Below are 12,584 nucleotides of genomic sequence, written 5' to 3'. Positions count from 1 at the left end.
GGCCAAATCGAAGCAACTCAGATCATGAACCTCATTTTTCAATTCCACATATCTCTCAATATATTTGGAATTGGATAAATTGGAGGTGATATTCGTGCTCAGTGATGTTTTCTCTTTAAAATCATGTCCCTGTTTGAAGTTTTGGTGATGGTTCATGTTGATCAGTCCGGTGAAGCTCACCGGAGAAGACAACTGGAGCTCTGGCTCCGGTGATGATATGGATCATCAGATCTGCCACCTCAATTAATGTGGAGATCTGATGGTCCACGTATTTTAGCATTTTCTGAATTTCCATTTAATTCCATTTTCTTCAATAATTCATAATAAATTTAATATTGATCCAAAAAATATGGGACTTTCACCAAATATTTTTATCTTTCATATTTTGAATTAAAATTATTTTTTGGATCATTATTAATATTTTTCATGAATTAATTTATTTTTCATTTGTTTTTAATTGTTTAAAAATATTTTCAAGTGTCCAAGAATTATGAAATTTTTTATCCAAGGTCCTTTGACCTTGTTTGACCTATGATAAATCACATGGCCATTTATTTGGTGTTTTGATGTGATTTTAGGATTTGGACAAAACATATTTGAATTTAATGCATTTTTTTAAATATTTTTAATTGAATAAATGTCATTTCAATTGTATTGACTTAATTGAGTTTCTTATTTATTGTTGGGCCTTGGTCAAGGTTTAGTTGACTTTGTCAAGTTATTATTATTGGATTTAGGGGATTGATGGAATGTATATTCCTTCTCCCAAAATGAATGAATAATATTAATTTGGTGAAAGTCCTCCTTTGACCAATTTGTGATCTCATTCATCCATTTCCTTCTTCATCTAAGTCCCCTTCTTCATCCATTCATTTTCAATTGGCCAATGACATCTCACATTCCTAATGCTAGTTGATTGAAAGATTAACATGAGTATGGATGAGATTAGGCCACACCTTTTGCATAGTTTTTGTGTGTGGTATGTTTAATGAGCATAGTTCATAATACTATGTCTCCAACATGCATTAACACCAAAAGTCTATTGCGCGGCCTCAAATAGTTGTGACTTCTATATAAGTCTAATTACGATTGCTTAACATAGTGCTAAATTTGTGACATAAAAGGAATAAGCATTCTAGTTAGTGAGATTGTAAGTCTCCCCTCTTCCATGGTATTGTGTGGAAAGTTGGCCTTCTTTCCTTCCTTTGGAAGATGTTTTGGTTCAAGGATCCATGCTTGCGGCAAGTGGGTTGAGTGTTCTCCAAAGAATGTCTTGAAATCAAAAGCAAAACAAAACTAACTACTAACTTACTAACCATTAACTTTTAATTTCAAGTATTTACTTTCATGCAATTTACTTTTAGCACTTTATTATCATTTTCCATTATACATAGCATTCTAATTGTTTATGTTAATGTAATTTTCACTTCGTCCACTTGGACCATATTGTGTGATATACTTTGTTGCTTTGCTTGTTTGTGTGGTCTTTGATCATTAATGTACATAATAACAACAAAAACCCTAAAAGACTTTTCAGTGGACTGTTGGTTTGATCTTGCCCAGTTGGACTTAGAATTTAGGAAACATTCCTTTGCTAATGGACTTGGCCAATGCCAATTTGTTGAAGAAGCTAGAACTTGCAATTTGAATTCATCTGATACATCATTCAAGATCTCTCCAAATTCATCTGCCATGATGATCATTGTTAAGATGTTATGTTGAACCTGTGACTTGTGAAGTTCATCTACTACATAGGCTATTTTGAAGAAGATCATGAAGTGGATAAGCTTGGATGAGGCCATCTTTATTTGATGCCTTTGCTCTTCAAGATTGATATGATTGTGCATTTGTGTGTTGCTTGATTCTAAAAGTCCAAGGGAATTATGGGTTTCTACTGACATATTTGTCTATTGGATTGCTCCCATTTGGTTAGATCTTTTCAACTTTAAACTTTTAAATTTTGTGCATAGGGTAGTCTCTTCATCTAATCCCCATTTCTTTAATTTCAAAATCTCTCCCTCCATTTTCAAAACCTTCTTTGTGTGAATTACTTTTGTTCTAAACTTTGACCACTTTCAAAAAGATAGAAACTTTGGCCCTATGCCATTGCATTTTCAAACTTTTTTTCTTAAATCAAACTTGTGAATAAACTTAACTATACTTGACTTAAACTTTCAAAAAAGTCAAAAAGAACTAATCCATTCAAACCATTTTTAGGCCTTTGTGCCTCTCAAACTTTATTTTTGTTAAAACCAACATACTCACTTTGAAATTTATAGCACGAACTACGAGGTTTTGATCCCTCATTTATATGTTGGTACGTAGGCACAAGTCCGAAGGTCTTGTCAAATACAAAAAATATAATTAATCAATTCTTTTCTCACCCCTCATTCTATTTATTTGTAAGCATCACTTTGTACAAAATACATATGCACACAAAAAGGGCTCCCTAGGAGTACCTAGGACATTTTGGGTGCTAACACCTTCCCTTTGTGTAACCAACCCCCTTACCTGTGATCTCTGATTTTTATTAATTTTTATTTGAAAACTTCTTACTATTTGGGTTTTGTTCGTACTTTTCCCTTTTCCCTTGGAAAAAATAAAAGCACGGTGGCGACTCTTGTTAATTGATCTCTAGTTTGTCAATAGCTTGATGATCATGAATTTCCCGCTACAAAGTGAAACATGTATGGGCAAAATGGAAGCTAGTAGATAAACCAAGTATGTTCAGTCTTAGAAGGGAGGTCGGATTCAGGATAGCTCAGCAGTGGTTCAGTGTTAGTAAGAGTCCATTATGGAATGTTGATTTACCTAAGGATCAATTATAAGAGTTTGTGTGGAAGGGGAGAACGCACATTATATAGTAATGGAAGCTCCAGTGAGTTTTGGTTGTATGAGATCTGGTTGAGGAGAAGAGAAAATAAGTTGGATCTAAGGAATTCTAGTAGAATGGTTTTGTAATTGGAACTGAGGGAATTACCATAGGAAGACAAGTGAACACCGAGTGTGGAAGTAGTGTGGATGTTGCAATACAACTGTTATAATGGGGTACATTTTAGATAGAGGCACAATGGGACCATTAAGATTCATTAATACGAAGTTATGGGCTTGTAGTTGATGATTGTTCACATCGAGCATTTCTAGAGTATGTAGTGGAGTGGAGGAAGTTATACCTTGGTATTAAGAGAAGTATGTGATAGAAACGTTATGGTCACAAGTATGTGTAACAGATTCCTTGTCTTGAGATGGATGTAAAGTAACATACATTTTGTTGAGTAGTGAGTCTTGTATTCTAAGAAGTTGAGTTGATGATAGACAATGAAAAACAAGCCAAGTTGGAGCATGTGGACTAAGTGTAGGATGTGGAATATTTTATGTTGCAAGAGCTTATTGGGAGACAATGAGGGTTGTCCGTAGCAAGTCATCTAGACAAGTAACCCCAGTATGATGAAGGGTGTAGTAGGTATTGGTTTAGAAGAAATTTCCAGTCACAAGCGTGTGGCAAGGATAACATTCATCTTAAGTGCACTTTATTTGAATTGCAAGAGTAATAGTGGCTTATTGGAAGTCTGGTTGTTATTTATCTTCTTGTGGAGTTTTGGTTGGTTGATCACGGAGTATAAACATTCACACCATGTTGGAGCTTAGGGTGTCTTAATTGTCATAAGTGTATCGTTGTGGATGTACAAATTTTGGATGGAGTAACAAGTCACCATAAGTCAGATTGGTAGTTTTGAAAACGGGATTTCTGAAGGTGTAGTGCGTAGTTGGTCATCTGTAGAGATATCATAGAAGTCATATGTTTGGGGAACCAACCGAGTGAGCCATCTCATTTTTTTAGCATAACTGATCTAACACTAAAATAGACATGTGAGTTGATATATTTTCAAATTTAGAATATACATGTGAATCTAAACATATATATAATATATTTAATCTGAAGCGACGGGTTATATCAAGACATCCATCTATATAATATATTAAATATGAAATGACGGATTATGTCACGACACATGCTTACAATTCTATTTTATTAGTGCCACATCATCCCATAATCCTATGTGGAACCTTTAAAACTCATTTTCAATTTTCAAATAGAAAAATATAATATTTATTCTCTATTGAAGGTCACGATGTTGAACTTTGACAAAGCCAAAACAATCTCATTTTTTAGCATAAATGATCTTACACTAAAATAGACATCTGAAGTGATATATTTTAAAATTTAGAATAAACATATGAATCTATACATCTATATAATATATTAAATCTGAAGTGACAAATTATATCATGACATATATCTATATAATATATTAAATCTGAAGTGATGGATTATATCACGACACATGCTAACAATTCTATTTTATTAGTGTCACGTCATCCCATAATCCTATGTGCCATCTATAAAACACATTTTCAATTTTCAAATAGAAAACTGTAATATTTATTCTCTATTAAAGGTCACGAGTTCGAACATTAAGAAAGACGAAAAAAATCTTATTTTTTAGCATAAATGATCTAACACTAAATAAGACATGTGAATTGATATATTTTCAAATTTAGAATAGACATGTGAATTTAAACATCTATATAATATATTAAATCTGAAGCTACGAATTATATCATGATGTAACGACCCGTATAATATATATCTAGAATAATTATTAATTGGTACTGATCCAACATAAGTGCCAAATGGCATCAATATATATACATGTCCAAACTAAAAACATCAATGGAACATGTTATACAATAATGCCTAAACAATAAAAATCTAAGAACTATGTGCAATATCTTCATTGCACACAACTCCACAGCGGAAGATCATGATAAACAGCATCCATTCAAACATCCATAACAGCTTCCCCTATATTCAACCTGTAAGGATTACCTGAAAAATAACAACAATAATGGGATGAGATAATAATCTCAGTGAGTTCTCCTACCCTATGGGTCCACTCGGCTCTACAGGGTTTCTAGTTAATATTCAACTCATATCCAACTCAAGTCAACAAGGGAACGAAGACTTGAGCGATGGGGAAACTATCTCGCAATTGTATGGCAACATGCATCTGAGTTCTCATAACTCAACCACGATCATTATTCAGATCACGACGCATCAATTCCCGAACGAACTTACGTCTAAGCCAGCCCCGGTTCATGCATGCTCGTATGATTCGACTTTCGCGGTGGATATCGGGTCCTCTATGAGGGTTAATCCCCAGTTCAAAGCGACCGTCACCCGTATGGGACTCTAACCCACCTAGGGTATCTTTCACCGTATGGGACTCTAACCCACATAGGTGTCCACCTTTCCCCCATGTCCGCCATGGTTGGGGCTCAAACCTAATTGAGGCTCGAATCATTGAGGCTCGAATCATTGGTCCCACATCCCAATGCTTACACGTCTAAGCATACCAATAGAGATGTGGACCATCACAGAAAATACACATTCTGAATAGATGATTGGTTCCACAAATCATCGGTTCCACGAACCATAACAAAATCCATCAATCACAGGTGACTTTATTCACCACAATACACAAATAATAATAAGGCATGTTCCATACAATGTGTCTCATTCTCAATCATGGCAACAATTCATCCACGACCTCCACATAAGCGTCGTACGAATGAATACCGTATTCTCATACATATATCACACATGTTCCATAACCTATATTATCTTTCTAAGTTATTAATCATGTTATACTCCTAGGTTTCCTCACTCACATTTGTAAGGTTTTTAATCATGTTATTTCACCTTCAACATAACAACAATATTTAACTTTCATCATAATATAATTCATAGTATTTATAAATCACATGATATTTTATAACTTGGAACAATAATTATAGCCCTTTACGTTATCTTTCTAACGCATCCGTCCGTGTCCAAAACTGAGTTATAACCCTCAATTAATTCATTAATCTATCTTAATAAAGATTTAGATTAACATTTATTCATTGCATAAATATTCAACAACAATATCTTTGCCCTAGTGGTAAGGCTTGTACAATTCCAAGGAGGTCTTGGGTTCGAACCCTATTGGTGACATATTTTAATTCATCAAATAATTAATTCATGTCAATAGATTGATCAAATGAATCAATCGGTTGAATGTGATCGATTGATTCCCAAGACAAATCGATTGCTTCTTCAAAAATTTATCTTTTAACCACTCCTTTTTCCAATTTCAACCACCCCAATCCATACCAAAACATACACCATCATGAATCCATGCCAAAACACATAACAATCATACAACATAACATCATGAACATCATGAAGCAACATCAACATGTTATTATCAACAACCATAACCATAGGGTATCAACACCATGATACACTAAGATAACATGTGAAGGTTAGGGATCAAGACATACAAGCATGGATGAGTAAGAACAACAACAAGCTCATCATGGATTCATCAAGTTCATGATTATGCATTACACACAAAACCTAACCCCCAAATTCATAAAGTTTCTTCCCCCAAATGCTATACTAGCTATGAACTCACCTTGGACACATGGAGGTGGAGTTGGTGAGGATGAAGATGAGATGATGGTGGTGATGAACATGATCTTCATGAGATTTTCCATCTTCTTCCTTCCTTCCTCTTCTTATCTTCTTCCTCTTTCTCTTTTCCTCTTTCTTTCTTTTCCTCTCTCTTTCTTTTTTCCTTTCTGATAACTCTCTCCCTCTTTCTACCTACTATTCCAACTACTTCTTATCCTTTTCTTCTTTTCTTTTCCACCACACAAAATGCTATATAATATATATAAATAATATATAATATTAAGTAGTATCATAAAATATCTCAATTGATATTTCATCTTCCAGTACCAATTGACCAATTATTAATGTTACCAAAAATGTCCTTCTTGTACTTATTAATATTGGTCTGTCTCTTTATTAATAATTAATCTTTTCAGAGTTCACTGGTTACTCTATTGGTCCCAATAGGAGCTCTAATTGTTACAATTGATAATAGTTAGAGTACGTAGGAACTCAATTGGTCTCAACTGACAACTAATTGAGCATTTAAGGGAATATGGGATATTACATTCTCCCCCCCTTAAATTGAAACTCGCCCCTGAATTTCCTTCTCTCAACAAACAAACAATTCTTGTATCAACGTCTTAGACCAACACTTGACTTCTCTTCGATTCGAAACCTCTGACATACTAATTCTTCTAACTTGTCCTTACTGACAAATTTCCTTCCTTCATGAACTCTTGAAACTTCTTGATTTCCATCATAATCTTATCCTGATATTGGATTAACATTTAGACTTGCTCCCACTTTATTTATCTAATATACCGTTCAACATCAGTTGGTCGCTTTCCTCCCGGAAACCACAACCTCCTTTCCTTGCACTAAGTTACACAAAACATAATTACGACATCTTATCTTGACCTAGTTAATCAATACTCATTAATTCTTCATAAGAAAACTTATTGATTCCTTAACCGCACACAATATTGACTGCTCTTTTCTTATTATCCCTCCAACAAGTGTGACAAACTTTGTAATTCATATATTGATAATCTTATAAACTTCACTTGACCTAATACCGTATGCTGCAAGCCTCTACTCTTGTTAATTCACTTCTCTCATACTACTCCAATGAGATAGCACCATTAGCACGAGATTGTCTTACTCTTATCCTCACCTCCATTCTTACGAGTAACTATCTCCCTGATCCCCATAGACTTGATTGAGCTCTTTCTTCCATCACCTTCCATTGTGATACTCTGATTCCAATAGTGGAACACCTGGGATTCCTAGGCACTATTGGTTAGCTAACAATCTACAAAGAAACACACTTACCCTCTAGAGTGCTTACTATCCAAAATGGTACTAGAACCTTACCGACTTCCATTAGTAGAATAACTTCCTTGATGACTCACAAAAGTTTATAATAAGACAACACTCTTCAGAAGATAGGTATCCAGGAGTTACATTACTACAACCATAAAAACGTAGAACATCCAAATTCATCACGTGTTCGATGTAGCTAAACCAAATTAGTTTGACAATATCCGGTTCTGGTTACTATATTCCATATCAAATCCTCTTGTAGGGCTTTGATTCATTCAAGATTTATACCGACACATGATCTCGACCAAAAACAACATAACACCATCAAGGAACTTTAAATCATCAAGTTCCTTGGACACATGGAGGTGGAGTTGGTGAGGATGAAGATGAGATGATGGTGGTGATGAACATGATCTTCATGAGATTTTCCATCTTCTTCCTTCCTTCCTCTTCTTATCTTCTTCCTCTTTCTCTTTTCCTCTTTCTTTCTTTTCCTCTCTCTTTCTTTTTTCCTTTCTGATAGCTCTCTCCCTCTTTCTACCTACTCTTCCAACTACTTCTTATCCTTTTCTTCTTTTCTTTTCCACCACACAAAATGCTATATAATATATATATAAATAATATATAATATTAAGTAGTATCATAAAATATCTCAATTGATATTTCATCTTCCAGTACCAATTGACCAATTATTAATGTTACCAAAAATGTCCTTCTTGTACTTATTAATATTGGTCTGTCTCTTTATTAATAATTAATCTTTTCAGAGTTCACTGGTTACTCTATTGGTCCCAATTGATAACACTTAGAGCACATAGGAGCTCTAATTGTTACAATTGATAATAGTTAGAGTACGTAGGAACTCAATTGGTCTCAACTGACAACTAATTGAGCATTTAAGGGAATATGGGATATTACATTCTCCCCCCCTTAAATTGAAACTCGCCCCTGAATTTCCTTCTCTCAACAAACAAACAATTCTTGTATCAACGTCTTAGACCAACACTTGACTTCTCTTCGATTCGAAACCTCTGACATACTAATTCTTCTAACTTGTCCTTACTGACAAATTTCCTTCCTTCATGAACTCTTGAAACTTCTTGATTTCCATCATAATCTTATCCTGATATTGGATTAACATTTAGACTTTCTCCCACTTTATTTATCTAATATACCGTTCAACATCAGTTGGTCGCTTTCCTCCCGGAAACCACAACCTCCTTTCCTTGCACTAAGTTACACAAAACATAATTACGACATCTTATCTTGACCTAGTTAATCAATACTCATTAATTCTTCATAAGAAAACTTATTGATTCCTTAACCGCACACAATATTGACTGCTCTTTTCTTATTATCCCTCCAACAAGTGTGACAAACTTTGTAATTCATATATTGATAATCTTATAAACTTCACTTGACCTAATACCGTATGCTGCAAGCCTCTACTCTTGTTAATTCACTTCTCTCATACTACTCCAATGAGATAGCACCATTAGCACGAGATTGTCTTACTCTTATCCTCACCTCCATTCTTACGAGTAACTATCTCCCTGATCCCCATAGACTTGATTGAGCTCTTTCTTCCATCACCTTCCATTGTGATACTCTGATTCCAATAGTGGAACACCTGGGATTCCTAGGCACTATTGGTTAGCTAACAATCTACAAAGAAACACACTTACCCTCTAGAGTGCTTACTATCCAAAATGGTACTAGAACCTTACCGACTTCCATTAGTAGAATAACTTCCTTGATGACTCACAAAAGTTTATAATAAGACAACACTCTTCAGAAGATAGGTATCCAGGAGTTACATTACTACAACCATAAAAATGTAGAACATCCAAATTCATCACGTGTTCGATGTAGCTAAACCAAATTAGTTTGACAATATCCAGTTCTGGTTACTATATTCCATATCAAATCCTCTTGTAGGGCTTTGATTCATTCAAGATTTATACCGACACATGATCTCGACCAAAAACAACATAACACCATCAAGGAACTTTAAATCATCAATGAGACACCACTTCTAAGGAACTTTAAGAAAACTAGAACGTAACTATGAGTGTCTATACACCTCATAAAGTCACACACAATATTTCACACACATCTAGCGACAACATTGCACTTCCTATCCAAAATCATTCCTCTCAATCGTCCTGTCCCATCTTCCTTAATCTTAGCTCATGATCTTACTAATATACAGTCTGAGTTACATGTTTAACTTCAAGAATCCAATCCTCGTTCCATCTTGGAAATAAAACTTCACAAATCCTTCCAATAGTCTAGAGCATCACTGTATACAAAAATACTACTCTCTTGGAGGTCCTCATCCGAAGCCATGAATCCAAGAAATGATTGAATTCCATATTCTGACTAACCAATTTACACCTTACTAACGCATACAATATACTGAACTAATCCCTTCCAGATCACAACTTAGTGAGTCTCTTCCAACATCACTCCTCAGGGTCCTCATGATCTGTAATAGTGATACACCCAAGAGTTACTCCCACCAAATATGGTTCACTAGGTTGGTTCCCTAAACATATGACTTCTATGATATCTCTACAGATGACCAACTACACATTATACCTTCAGAAATCCCAATTTCAAAACTACCAATCTGACTTGTGGTGACTTGAACTCCATCCTCAATTTGTACATCCACAACGATACACTTATGACATTTAAGACACCCTTAGCTCCAACACGGTGTGAATGTTCATACTCCGTGATCAACCAGCCAAACACTCCTCAAAAAGATAAATAACAGCCAGACTTCCAATAAGCCACTATTACTCTTGCAATTCAATTAAAATGCACATAAGATGAACCCTATCATTTCCACACACTTATGACTGAAATTTTCTTCTAAACCAATACCTACTACACCCTTCATCATACTGGGGTTACTTGTCTAGATGACTTACTACGGACAATCCTCATTTTCTCCCAATAAGCTCTTACATCATAACATATTTCAAATCCTACACTTAGTCCCCATGCTCCAGCTAGGCTTGTCTTTTGTTGTCTATCACATACTCAACTTCTTAAAATACAAGACTCACTAATCAATAAAATGTGTGTTACTTCGCATCCATCTCAAGACAAGAAATCCATTACACTCACTTGTGACTATAATGCTGTTATCACATACTTCTCTTAATACCAAGGTTTAACTTCCTCCACTCCGCTACATACTCTAGAAATCCTCGATGCGAACAATCATCAATTACAAGCCCATAACTTCGTCTTAATGAATTTTAATGGTCCCATTGTACCTTTATCTAAAATGTACCCCATTACAACAGTTGTATTGTAACATCCACACTACTTCCACACTCGGTGTTCACTTGTCTTCCCATGGTAATTCTCCCGGTTCCAGTTACAAAACCATTCTACTAGAATTCCTTAAATCCGACTTACTTTCTCTTCTCCTCAACCAGATCTCATACAACCAAAACTCATTGGAGCTTCCATTACTATATAATGTGCCTTCTCTCTTTCCACACGAACTCTTATAATTGAACCTTAGGTAACTTAACATTCCATAATGGTCTCTTACTAACACTGAACCACCGCTGAGCTATTCCAAATCCGATCTCCCTTCTAAGACTGAACACACTTGGTTTATCTTCTAACCTCCATTAGGTCCATACATGTTTCACTTGGAATAGGCAGTCATGTCCACGAGTCTCTCCTTAGACTTCACCACTACCTTAGGATCCCAACAAAACTGAACGTTCTTATCCCTCAAGTCCTTAACCACTTGCAAGGTACCATTCCAAATATATACTCCATGAGGTACTCTCGTTCTTCCAAAATATTTTAGTGGCCTTAGAAACGTAAACACTAATACACTACCTCACTTCCAGACCTTATGACATATGTGTAACATAACCATCCTTTCTCCTTTATCATACGGAATTACTCACAATACTTATTCCATATCAGTGAGTATATCTTACTCCACTAGCAATTCACACCTTTCTCAAAGCTCTGAAAATTTATTCAATAGAGATCCTCAACTTCTCAACTCTGTTAACACCGTAGAATCGCTTGAATGATACACTACTCTTCAATTCCATAATATCCAAATCACAATTCCTTTGAAACTTCATCTGGGCTACCTAGTTATCCTTACTTTCTAACTTTTGGCTTAAGCCTACTCTCAAAGCGCAAGTTCAACCCACACTTCGGAGTCCTCGTGGTCGCTCAACCATGATCCTACCTATCATGCACATAACATTAGGTTGATCAGGCCTAATACTACATACAGTGATATTAAGAATCATGTTGGCTAAACACACATATGAGGCAGGAATAGATTTACTCATGATGTTTTAAGGCTAGGTCGAGAATCGACCTGCTCTGATACCAACTGTAACGACCCGTATAATATATATCTAGAATAATATCATACAAGTGTTATTAATTGGTACTGATCCAACATAAGTGCCTAATGACATCAATATATATATACATGTCCAAACTAAAAACATCAATGGAACATGTTATACAATAATGCCTAAACAATAAAAATCTAAGAACTATGTGCAATATCTTCATTGCACACAACTCCACAGCGGAAGATCATGATAAACATCATCCCTTGAAACATCCATAACAGCTTCTCATAGATTCAACCTGTAAGGATTACCTGAAAAATAACAAAAATAATGGGATGAGATAATAATCTCAGTGAGTTCTCCTATTCTATAGGTCCACTCGGCTCTACAAGGTTTCTAGT

This window comes from Lathyrus oleraceus, chromosome 1, assembly GCF_024323335.1.
Source record: "Lathyrus oleraceus cultivar Zhongwan6 chromosome 1, CAAS_Psat_ZW6_1.0, whole genome shotgun sequence".
NCBI lineage: Eukaryota > Viridiplantae > Streptophyta > Magnoliopsida > Fabales > Fabaceae > Lathyrus > Lathyrus oleraceus.
This window is presented reverse-complemented; position numbering follows the sequence as displayed.